Source organism: Bufo gargarizans, chromosome 6 (assembly GCF_014858855.1).
Source record: "Bufo gargarizans isolate SCDJY-AF-19 chromosome 6, ASM1485885v1, whole genome shotgun sequence".
NCBI lineage: Eukaryota > Metazoa > Chordata > Amphibia > Anura > Bufonidae > Bufo > Bufo gargarizans.
In genome coordinates, this window is record NC_058085.1 from 117,801,097 (window position 1) to 117,814,938 (window position 13,842).

A 13,842-nucleotide genomic window follows, 5' to 3' on the forward strand; every position below is an offset into this window, starting at 1 on the left:
TCTTAGCTACTCCGCAAGACTTCATAGTCTTTCTTCTCCTGGTCCCCTCCGAAGAAATTGGCTAAAAGGGTAGGACATTGTCTAAAAGGATAGCCATGCTATCATTTCATTTTACTGGAGGATAGTATTTTCACAGCAAAGTCAAACTATCTGTATGTGCTACAAACGATATGTGTGCTGTCCATGGAGAACATGGACAACATGCAAAAAAAGATAGCTGTGAATGAATACTCATGGGGGGAATTCATTAAAGGTTCTGTGCCAGTTTCCTGTGCAAGCCCTGATTTGTGCAAAATTTCCATCTTTTTGCCACTTTACAGTGTGCTTGCCACTTTTGTAAGTATGCAGTATAATAGAGTTACGATTACTTATGCCAGTTTTCTGCAAAAAATTACACCTGAAATCTACGCCAGCTCTTAAGGCCACTATTTAGGAGTTACTGTTGCTCATGCATGTAGAAAGGATAGGTTTTATTTCTTACAAACAGTTATATGCGACTTTTTGGCGTATATCTGTCGCAGATTGTGGCGCAAAGGTCTAAAAAAAGGGGCGTGCCGCGGAAGGGGGGCAGGCCAGTCTCATTTATCATTTTCTACACCTGTTTTAGGAGTGGAAAATGGTCTAAATCTACGCCAACATTGAATCAAGCATAGATTTAGACAGGTGGTGGATACACCAAAGTTATGTAGTGGGTAGAGGCTAGCGCCTCTACATAAATTCAGCACATACAGCGCCAGCTATATGGGTATTAAGACCGATGTCTATAACTCCCGTCTTAATAAATGCCCCCCATAGTCTTCTAAAATAAAAAAAAATGCACAAGTTGTGAGAAAATAAGTAATGTATCCATACATTTTCTAGTTAAACTTTTTCATAAAAAGTTATAAAAAAAAAAATCATGATGTGCTCTATTAGGGTATTCATATGCAGATTTTTTGCAAAATAAGTTCCATTTATGTGGATAAGGGCTCATTCAAACAACCGTGCCGTGTTTTGCGGTTGTGTGCAAGAGGCCTAAACAGGGCTCCAGATGGCGACCAAAATGATCGCCAATGCGACTTAGAATTTACAAATGACGACAAGACTTTTTAGTCTTGTCGCCATTTGCGACTAGACCCGCCGCCACCGCAGGAGCTGATAGTTCCCTGCCCCGCCGCCGATGTTCTTCTCAGCAGCGCAGTGAAGGAGTCTCTCTCCCTCCCCCCTGTGCTGCTGCCGCCGCCTCTGCCAGGAGGGGAGGGGCTGTGGCCACTGCGCCACCAATGAAGATAACTGACCTGTTAATACAAATACAGGAGGCGGGTGCCGGAATCAAATAGCCGGCACCCGACCTCTATGACAGGGAGCTGCGATCAGCTGCAGTTGAGTTAACCCTTCAGGTGCGGTACCTGAGGGGTTAACTGCCGCTGATCGCAGCTCCCTGTCACAAAGGTCGGGTGCCGGCTATTTGATTACGGCACCCGCCTCCTGTATTTATATAAGAAACATTGGTGGCACAGTGCGCCCCCCCCCCCCCCCCCAACACCACAGTATAAGAAACATTGGTGGCACAGTGCACCCACCCCCCCACCCCCAACACCCCAGTATAAGAAACGTTGGTGGCTCAGTGGGAAGTGCCAATGAGGGTTAAAAAATAATTTAAAAATTAACTTACCTCCTCCAGTTGATCGCGTAGCTGCCAGTCTCCTGTTCTTTCTTCAGGACCTGTGGTGACGTCACTGAGCTCATCACATGGTCCATTACCATGGTGATGGTTCATGTGATGTATCATGTGATGAGCACAGTGATGTCACCACAGGTCCTTTGACAGGTCCTGAAGAAAGAACAGGAGACGATCTATTGGATGAGGTGAGTTAATTATTTTTTAACCCTCATTGGCACTGCCCACTGCGCCACCAATGTTTATTATACTGGGGTGTTGGGGGGGCGCACTGCGCCACCAATGTTTATTATATTGGAGGGGGGCACACTGCGCCAATGTTTATTATATTGGGGGGGCGCACTGCGCCACCAATGTTTATTCTACTGGGGTGTTGGGGGGGTACACTGCGCCACCAATGTTTATTATATTGGGGGGCGCACTGCGCCACCAATATTTATTATACTGGGGTGTTGGGGGGCGCACTGCGTCACCAATGTTTATCATACTGGGGTGTTGGGGGGGCGCACTGCGTCACCAATGTTTATTATATTGACCTTCTACTATGCATTCTGTATTCAGAATGCTATTATTTTCCCTTATAACCATATTATAAGGGAAAATAACACAGTGAATAGACTTTCATCCTAGCAACCATGCGTGAAAATTGCACCGCATCCGCACTTGCTTGCGATTTTTTAAACAGCCCCATTAACTTCTATGGGGCCTGCATTGCGTGAAAAACGCACAACATAGAGCATGCTGCGATTTTCACGCAACGCACAAGTGATGTGTGAAAATCACCACTCATGTGCACAGCCCCATAGAAGTGAATGGGTCCGGATTTAGTGCGGGTGCATTCCGGTATTTTGAATGCCAGATCTGGCACTAATACATTCCTATGGGGAAAAATGCTGGATCCGGCATTCAGGCAAATCTTCAGTTTTTTTCGCCAGAGATAAAACCGTAGCATGCTGCAGTATTATCTTTTGCCTGATCAGTCAAAATGACTAAACTTAAGACGTCCTGATGCATCCTGAACGGATTGCTCTCCATTCAGAATGCATGGGGATATGCCTGATCAGTTCTTTTCCGGTATAGAGCCCCTAGGACGGAACTCTATGCTGGAAAAGAAAAACGCTAGTGTGAAAGTACCCTAAAATATTAAGTTTAATTCCCCCCTTTCCCAATTTTACATATAAAATATATAAACAATAAATAAATAAACATATTACATAGCGCTGTCCAAACTATTAAATTATTAAAAAATATCTCCTATGCGGTGAGCATTCGCCATTTTTTAGTCACCTTGTCACCCCAAAAAATAGGATAGAACTGTTCTATTATGGGCCGAACGTTTCATAAAATGCGAAATGCACGCAGCTTATTTTGGTGTTTTTTTTTTTGCGCTGAATTGAGTATCGCAATACTTTTTTATGGTGGCGAAAGCAAATCAAAATTTTGGTATCAAAACAACCCTACGCCGATCTGATCGGCGTAGAGTTGTCACAATACAAAAATTTTGATTCGGTTTCGATTTGGCGACTAAAAATTTGATTTGGCTCCTAAATTTTTCAGTTCAGGAGCCAATGGCTACTAGGTATTTTTTTTAGTCTGGAGCACTGGGCCTAAATCTTTCATAAATCTGTGCACTTGCCACCAAACCTACCACAGGTGAACGGAACTGATTTGGTTGGAAATGGTTGTTCAGAATTCTAAGAAACTTGACTGAAGAGGAACTCCTCAAGTGGATTACTATTGCTGATAAGGCCTCATGCCATCGACCGTTTTTCATGCTGTTTTTATGCAGATATCATATTTTTTAAGTTACCTCCATGTGCAGGGGCAGTTCCCCTGAGCAAGAAGGTATCTGCAAATTGTTAATTTCTTTGTTATGTAATGCTATGCACTGCACCCAGTATAATCGCGTATAGATGACACAGCCAGGGTTACTAACCCTGGCTTGTTGTCTGGGAAGAATTACACTGCTGGAATTGTGTTTTGCTATTGTCTGATCTGGCCTGGTTACTGACAACTGTATCATAAGCCATCACACCCATACAAACAGTCAACATTACAGGCACCCCCAATACCATCAGGCAGAAGCCCCAACATCAGGGTGTGCCCCAAGGGAAGAAAAGGTGCGCCCTCCTTTCACTGCATGGCCCCACGGAGCAGCGGTGTGAGGATTGCCACTGTGATTTAGGCCTCATGCACACAGCCGTTGTTTTGGTCCGCATCTGAGCGGCAGTTTTTGCCGCTCGGGTGCGGACCCATTCACTTCAATGGGGCCGCAAAAGATGCGGACAGCTCCGTTCCGAGGCCCCGCAAAAAAAAATATAGCATGTCCTATTCTTGTCCGTTTTGCCAAGAATAGGCATGTCTACAATGGGTCGCCCGTTCCGCAAATTGCGGAAGGCACACGGGCGGCTTCGGTTTTTTGCGGATCCGCGGTTTGCGGTCTGCAAAAAACATCACGGTCGTGTGCTTGAGGCCTAAAGGAGTATTTTACAGGTACTGTAAGTGTTCTTCGAGAAGTACCTGTCAACAGGTAATTTAATATGTTTTATTGCTTAACACATATGCTTGTTCTCCTAGGACAGAGAAATACTTATTGCATACACCCCAAAATGGTGATTTATTTGAAGGATTTTCCTGTGAATCAGACAGCAAAGAAGTACAGCTTGCATATAAAAGGGAATTTCTAGACCAGGAATCGGCAACCTTCAGCACTCCAGCTGCTGTGAAACTATAAAGCCTCATTCACACGTCCGTGTCCTTGCTTAAATCCGTGAGAAGGTGGTCAGTAATGCATCCGTGAAGCTGGTCCGTGAAGGATCCGTGTTGGGTTCGTGGGTCAGTTTTTTGCTGTCCATGTGCTATCCGTGTTTAACACTGAACAGCTGAAAAATAATTTTCAAAGCATCTCTTCTTAATGATCCGTGTTGCATCTGTGGTTTTCACAGACGCATAGACTATAATGGACGTGATGGATCCGTGAACACGGACAAAATAGAGCATGCATCCATGCTAAAAACACGAATCCACGGACCGTGCTTAACCACTGATATCTGAATGCACACATTAGAATGAATAGAGACGTGTGCTGTCCGTGGCGAACACGTACAGCACACGTCCGTGAAACACTGACGTGTGAATGAGGCTTAACTCCCAGGATGCAAACTTTTTGGGCCGTTCTTACAACTCCCATAGAAGTGAAAGGAGGATTCTGAGAGTTTTAGTTTCAAAACAGCTGGAGTGCCGGAGGTTGCTGATCCCTGTTCTAGACAATGTTTAAGAGTTACTTCTGACAGGTCGCCATATCTTTTATGTCAGCGCAGCTTGTGTTGTGATAATAACGCAGGATTTTATTTGAAATAGCTTCAACTTTTACTTGCCATGGCACTGATAGAGGGTTAACATCTGGGACGATTTATAGAAACCTTTTCCATTACAGACCTTGGTTTCCACAATTTTAGATAAACATGACAAAAACTCATTTTACGAAGACTTGCAAAAAAAAAAAAAAAAAGTGCAGCCATTCTGCTGTAGACGCTTGGGAAACATGATCTTTAGAGAAACTTTTACTATAATAAGTCAATATAACTATAATAAACACAGGATTTTAACATGGTTGTACAGGGAACAGCGAGCTCCAGCTACACAATCTTATTATAAGTTTAACCCCTTAGTGACCACCAATATGCCTTTTTACTGCTGTCACTAAGGGGCTCTCACATGAGAGCCGTGCTCCTGCTCTAAGAGCCCAGACTGGCAGTAGTTTAACCCTTACATGCCTCTCTGGCACAGCTTGCTGGTCAATGTCTGTATAGCACTGACATTAAAATGCAATGTACTATAGGGATAGTGCGTTGTAGACTCCTTGTGGGATTACTGAGTGGTAAAAAAAAAAGTAGTAAATAAAAAATAAAAACGCTTTTTTCCATTAAAGTACGCTTTTCATGTTTGGTAACGCTGCGTCCATAACAACTCACATTACACAAATATTGTGTAAATTATCCCGTACGGTGAACGCCGTGAAAAAAAAAAAGGGCAGAATTGCTAATTTATTCTTAGTCGCCACTGAAAAAACTTAACAAAAAAGCCATCAAAAAGCATAATTTACCCTAAAATGGTAGTCGTCCCGCAAAAATTAACCCCTCCATAGAAAGAAAAATAAAAAAGCTATGGGTCTTCGGATGCGGCAATGCAAAAAGATTTTCTTCCTTTTACTACTTTTGTGCAATAAAACCTCTTTTTTAAAAAATAAAATAAAAAAATATATATTTATTTGGTATCGCTGTTATTGTACTGACCCAGAGAATAAAAATATTGGCGGTCATTTTTTATACTAAAATTGCGCTGCTATCTGCGACTTCGCCCTGCTCATACCAGGTCTAAAATTGTGTACGGGGAAGGGGACGGGGCCGGCAGGCCCATCTCGATCATCATTTTCTACGCCTGTTGTAAGTGTCTAAAACGCCGGTCTTAATAAATGTACCTCATTATGTAAGGCTATTTTCACACTTGCATTTTTTTGTCTGATCTGGCAGGGATCAGCAAAAACGCTTCCGTTACTGATAATACAACCATCTGCATTCGTTATGAACAGATCCGGTTGTATTATCTTTAACATAGCAATGACGGATCCATCATGAACTCCATTGAAAGTCAATAGGGAACAAATCCGTTTTCTATTATGTCTAAGAAAATGGATCCGTCCTAATTGACTTGTATTGTGGGTCCTGCTGGATCCGGTGAGTAGCGTCATTGTTGCCAAGCGGAGTCTCTTGTGTACTGGGCAGCATGACCTCTGAATGACACTACAAGTGCCATTTGCATGCATTGATCACAATTATTTTTACCACAGCGTGACTAATCAAAATTTGCTCATTTACCATTAAAGGGGCACTGAGTTTTCATAAAATATTTGATAGGCCATAGAGATATATCAAAATTTTTAATCGGTGGGGGCTGAGCACTAAAATGAGAAGAAAGAAGCACTCTTATATCACGCTCTCTCCTCACTTCAGAAAAGGAAGTGAGAAGGACTCAATGGAAAGTCCATGGGCCGGTCTCAGTTCTGTCCCCTGCAGTAAGGAGGTGGAGTGTGAGCGCTACTCTCTCCTCGTTCTAGCGATTTGTGGCGGTCTTAGCACTCAGGCCCCCACTGATTAAAACATTTGATGAGACATATCAAAAATGTTATGGAAAATCAGTGACCCTTTAATATTTTTCTGCATTCGCCATTATAAATTATTATGGTTATTCGGAATTGAGTGAATCGTGACAGGAAACAAAAGTCACAGTCCAGAATGAGACGTGTTTATGTAGTCCTGAACAAGCAGCACCCAGGGTTTAAGTAAAAAGAAGTCATCACTCAGATATCTAGCCCCATGGAAACAAATCCTCTTTTTTATTTTCAAATCTATAAAATACATGGCAGCAATCCAGCTGCGTTCTATGGGCAGTAATTACTTTTTTTTTTTTTCGTAGGACAACTTTGATTCAATGCCCCACTGAAATGATGGCAAGTTCTCTCTGTTGGGAAGCATAAACTGTAATCATGTCTGTGCCAGATCATTTTGATGGCAAGAATGGTTCTGCATGTTGTACTCTTCTTTCTGTCAAAGTTATGGAATCCCTTTCCAAAATCTCTTAATTGAACCTCAAACGATAGTGTGAACTTAGCCATAGTCTTAGCTGGAGATGTTTTTACATTGTTTCTTATCAAAGATGGCAGCCTGCCCGCATAACCATAAAAGCTGCGTAAATGCACTTTCTAGGCATCACTAGCATCCTGAATCTCTGCTCACCCTGACACTCTTTTGCATGACAATACAAAGGCGTCTGTAGGTATGAATAGGGAGGTTATATGGCCCAAGCAAAGTGTCCTTATGGATAACTCCTTCCTGTTCTGAGGCAGGGTACACCTATACCAGCATCTCACCTAAATTTACATTTTAGCTCATTTTTTCTGATCCCTTTTCTTTTTCTTGGCCCACTGGAGATAATGTTAACACACAGAGATGTTGCATATGTCCAACTGAGATGCACCAATGAAAGGATGTGCATGGATGGACTGCCAGAGACTAGAGGACCTATGACACATAGGAGAGCACCTGCTATTCCCCACCCCCTCTCCTGCTTACTGTCTCCCCCGGCATTTATTAATATACCCCCTCCCATCCCTTGCAGTGAATGTGCGGATCCCTAGAAGAGTAGGACTGTCTTCATATCATCAGCAGACTGCTGAAGTCCTCTTTTATAATCCGTATTAATAAACGTCTTCTTACTACAAAATATAGGGCTCAGAATGATACCTCTTATATGCCCTCTGGTGGTGTGAGGATGAAATGACAGCAGCTGATAGCTTGGAATTAATAGAATGGAGCACTACCTTGGCACTGAAGGGTAAACTAGTAAAGGGGGAGAGTAAACAATGTGTTAGCAGCTCATTAGTAGACAGGCAGGGAGCAGGAGACAGGCTGACTGACCATAATCCTCTGGACAAACTGAGAGAGTGCTAGGTGCTTAACTGTTTCATTGCAACCAATCTCGTCAGGGTGAAAAAAGCAATGGAAACAATGTTAGCCATAGATATAGAGATAATGTATCTGTTGATTCCGAGCAATAATCAGTGTATCTCTGTAGGAATTAATGAACATCTGAATGTGCAGGGTATTTTATCCATTGTAATCTGCATTGTGCGTATTAGTTGTGAAACACGTTCCTATAATTGTCTTCACTTATTTGGCACCTGTAAGTAGACAGCATTGGCACACATGTAATCATTGGATGCAGAAAAGCTATATTGAGTTTGTGTTATATCTGCAGTGTTGCAAAGGCGTCCTAAATTTAAACCATCCACTAATATAAAGAGGTATGTATATAATAAAGGAACCCAAGTGTTGTGAAACCTCCAGGCTTTTCACAGGAGACAAAGGCTGGAGAAGCACGGGTTAGAGACCACTGGACTCTATAGTATCGTAATGAGTTTTGATTTCTAACTTAGTTTTGCCTAGAATAGCTTCAAAGATTCTCCTGGATCTTTCAGACTCAATTATATAAACAGAGCTTTCTGCCTAAAAGTATGCTGCCAATGAAGCCTGTTGAAGGAAACGTGTCACCACAATTCTGGATTATTGTGTGCAGCAATACATGAGTAGTCCTGCACATGAAGAGTTCAGATCGCCATTTTTCATTTTCCTATTGCCCCCGTTCACCCGTTGTCTGCGCTTAAAGCTGCGCTGAAAAACACAGTCCGGACTGCTGTGCTGTGCTAACATAATGGAGAGGACTCCTGTGTGCGTGCACAGCAGTCCTGACAATGTATTTCACTGCAGCTTTAAACACTAACAGTGGAGGAATAGGGGCAATAGTAAAATTTCTAAAAAAAATTGCAATCTGGACTCCTCATCTGCAATACTACTCATGTATTACTACAGATAATAGTCCAAGATCATGTTAGTTATATAAAGTCACATTGCATGGATCCATGCAGAAGTAATAGAAATGTATGGACCTATACTATACTTTTCCATGCTTCTAGTTTCTGATTGTTCCTTAGAAACATTGCTTATAGCAGAGAAGAATAATGTGCTGTCTCCAAGAACCATACAGCTCTGTAAAGCGGAAGCATAGGGACTTTATGCTGTCATACAGGTCCCATGCACCTGGCATTACCGTGTACATGAGTCCTTAATGTGCATTTGTTCATTCATTACATAGTAACATACTTTATACGGCTGAAAAAAGACATCCGTCCATCCAGTTCAGCCTGTTATCCTGCAAGTTGATCCAGAGGAAGGATCCTAAATAACCCTAATGTTGATAATCTTTCATGGTACTGTTGTCCCCCCATTCAAGTTATTACTTGCCCTCCTCTGAACCCTCTCCAGCTCTGCTATGTCTGCCTTGTTCACTGGAGCCCAGAACTGTACACAGTACTCCATGTGTGGTCTGACTAGTGATTTGTAAAGTGGCAGGACTATGTTCTCATCACGGGCATCTATGCCCCTTTTGATGCAACCCATTATCTTATTGGCCTTGGCAGCAGCTGCCTGACACTGGTTTTTACTGCTTAGTTTGCTGTTCACTAAAATTCCTAGGTCCTTTTCCATGTCAGTGTTACCGAGTGTTTTACCATTTAGTATGTACTGGTGACTTGCATTATTCCTTCCCATGAGTATAACCTTACATTTGTCAGTGTTAAACCTCATCTGCCACTTCTCTGCCCAAGCCCCCAATCTATCCAGATCTGTCAGTAGCCGTATACTGTTCTTTTCCGTGTTAATTACTTTACACAGTTTAGTGTAATTTCCCAAAATTGATCCCGAACATTACAGTTGGTCTAGACCTTTGCATTTCGGACATTTTGGTCGGGCACAACCAGATGGCAATGGAATTCAACACTTGTTTCTTTGCTGTATGGATAGAAATTGTCATCATTAGCAAATGTTTTGTTAGAACATTACCCAATGATAAGGGGATGGGGGGGGGGGGGGTGATAAAGGTCCATGTGCTTTATCTGTGTGTTATGCTGCACCATAGTTATCAAACAGCAGCAGCATTTTTTCCACTACTGACAATACCTAGGATTGAGGCTGCGTACACTTCTCCAAACTTTTTGCTATGACCCTAGTAACTAATCTGCCCTATATCAGCCCTGAATGAGAAGCTAAAATGAATAATATTTAGCAACACAGCAGTCTAATAAACAAGTGCAAATGACGTGGGACTGGAAAAAACATACTGCTGGTAAACCACTCCTGATACACAAGGATTGTAATATTATATAAGCTGCTCGGTTGATCTTGTTTTCTCAACCAGAGCATTGTCTTCTCTGCTGGAGTCTGTGTCGTAGCCATGTATAAAGTGGATTTGGCAGTGTACACAGCCCTAGGATGTGCTGGATGCTGGCATACATACATGTACTTCTACTCCTATATACAGGTATTACAGGATCAGCTCATACCTGTTCTCACCATTCTACGCCAGCCTATTATACACTCTCTTGGGTGGACTAGCGTCACTTAGGCTGCTGCCAGTTTTGGTAGATGAGGTGTGTGATCCCTGCTGTGAATTATTTTGCCTCTGATTTGCCATATCAGTAGAATCCTTAATTGTGCAGAAATTTTTATTCTGGTGTGAACACTGTTAATGGCTGAGTGTTTACAGTCACCTATATATGAGTACCCTGGACTCCCACCAAGTCTGCTGTTCAGTGCTTATCTTCTACACACACCGCCCAGCAGGATCTCGTCTCCAGGAGGGTCTGACGAGATGGAGTGCACAATTAATGATCCCATCACTAATTACCTGCGATGCCAGGAGAATGGGGGGACTGCATACATACAAGCGCTGCTTCCTGTACTGCATCTCCATTAAGCCATGATTATCTTGTATCCACATTCTTTAAGGGCCACCACCATGCACTTGTTGGATTTCACCATTTCTTAAGACAGAGCTGTAAACTATGACATCTGCAACCCAAGTCATACAAAGGTGATCAATGCAGCGTGAGAATCAATGCAGGTCACTGATGGAAATATGCTTGTGACTGATTCATTAGACAGCACAATACCAGCGCTCAGTTGTTTTCTCAAGCAGCAGGTTCATCTTTTAGAGAACTGGCCTATCACTTTACTGCACTGCATGATGCTACATAGATGCATTTGGATCAGAGTAGATATCGAGAGCAAAAAAAAAAAGTTTTGTTGTGACAGAATGACACAGTAGATATACAGTACTGATCGGGTATGTTTAATCACAATGGGGCTCAAAATGTCCTCCATCAATTCTGCAACATTCATTAATGCTACTCTTTTATGCAAGGACATCCCGATTTCGGTGCATTAGTTACTGAGCCCATTTTATCAAATTACCAGCACACTCCATATCAGTAAAAAAAGAAAATAATGAAAAATAAAAATGCCATGACCTCATCAAGACTATATACCTACTTTTGGCTCATCCTGTATTTTGCAGGTCCACATTTGAAGTATCTTACAATCCTTTTGGTGAAAACTAATTGTTGAGAATCCCCTAGTCATTGTGAGATGAAAGCCTTTCAATTTAAAATGAATACATGTTTAGAATATTATATACAAGGAAAACTAGGAAATAGGACAGGGCGAGGTAATAATTATAGCAAACAAGGCACTGATATAAAGATAGTACAAATATAAGGAGAATGAATAAGTATAGCAGAGTAGTCACCACGGTGGGCGGGAAGAATAGTAGGGTTATGGAGGCATTGATGAATTAAAACACAGATTATAGAATCATTATGATGCCTTATTCCCTGGAACTTCCATACGGTGGGGAACCTGATAAGGGCTCATTCACTTGACCGTGTGAAGCCCGTATTGCGGACCTGCAATACACGGGTCTCGTTCAGTGGCCATTCTGCATCACGGATGCGGACCCATTCATTTCAATGGGTTCGCAAATCCGGAGTTGCGGAACAGAACCACGGAACGGAGTGCTTTCTAAGGTTCTGTTCCATGCCTCCGCACCGCAAAAAGATAGAGCTTGCTCTATCTTTTTGCCGAACGGAAGGATCGCGGACCCATTCAAGTGAATGGGGCCGCGATCCCTATGCGGCTACCACATGGCAGGTGTCCATGCTTAGCGGACCACAATTTGCGGTCCACAGCACGGGCTTCACACGGTCTTGTGAACAAGCCCTAATGCTGTAAATTCTCAGAGTGGGTGTGTTAAATCCAGAGTACTGGCCACAATTACAATTACTGCACAATTTTAACTTTTATTATATGTAAATTAGCCTGTAGATGCTGGGGGTCGTTGCACCTGCTAGGGGCTTCCTTCTCCCACCTCATGTCACGCCCTGCCATCTTTAATTGACAGGGCCAAGCAGCGCTCGTCTCGTCCTGCCGACCCTGTGTGCTGGGTAAACGAAACTGCGTAGGCACGAGATTTATCCAGCACACAGCCGGCAAGAGAAGATGAACGTTGGCCCTGTCAATCAAGGATGGCAGGGCGTGACATGAGGTGGAAGAACGGAGCCTCTAGGAGCAGGAGCAACGCCTTCCCCTGCTCCTAGAGGCTAATTTGCATATCATAAAAGTTAAAATTGTGCAGTTAGGGGGCCATCAATGAGCATAGGAATAGTAGAGTTAGGGTCTGCTGACATTAGCACATCGCTAATGTCAGCCAGTTTAATAGGGTTAATTCTTGTGACAGAAACCCTTTAACAAATATATAAAAACCCTTTCTCATCCTATAAAATATCCTCAGCTCCTGGTGGTCCACTCTGTACTTGAAGTGGCAGGGATCGATCCGTTCTTAGTCATGAGAGAGCTGCAGCCAGGTAATGGCCTCAGTGTTCACATATGCAAGATTGGCACGTCACTGATAAGGATCAGCATTGACCATGTAACCGCTGAGGCCATTGCTACTTAGTCATAGTGGTACAGGGTATAGCAACTTCGTCCTCTCCTGAACAGAGAATAAAACATTGTGTAAGCAAAGAGGACTACAAGATGAGTAAAGTAACTTTAATGGAAATTTAAACTGTGTAATATTGTAAGTTGTCAGTCAAAAGTGGAGTTCTCCTTGAAATAAATATATATTTTAAATTTTTTTTATCATCATTTAGCTTTCAAATCCGTTATTTTGAGCAACACTTATGATCAGTTTGCATCCATTTTATGTCACTTCCATCAAAGATCAGTTATTTTTGACTGGAGAAAAAATTGCTGTGGGCAGGACTTTTTCTACCATCAAAAATAACTGATCTCTGATGGAAGTGACACAATGGATGCAAACTGATCATAACTGGTGCTCAAAATAAGGCTACATGCACACGACCGTATGTGTTTTGTGGTCCGCAAATTGCGGATCCGCAAAAAGAATGGATGACATCCATATGCCATCCTTTTTTTTTTTTTGTGTGGATCCATTGTAACAATGCATAAAACGGACAAGAATAGGAAATGTTCTATTTTTTTTGGGCGGGGCTACAGAATGGACATACTGATGCGGACAGCACGCAGTGTGCTGTCTGCATTTTTTGTGCTGTCTGCAAAAACGCTGGTCCTAATAAACCCCTAAGCTGATGGTGGTTCCGCTAAAGTTATGAAGAGGCGTTGGACTCTTCATAACTTTGGCGGATCCTCTGACAGTTCTAAGGCCCCTTTCACACGGGCGAGTATTCCGTGCGGATGCAATGCGTGCGT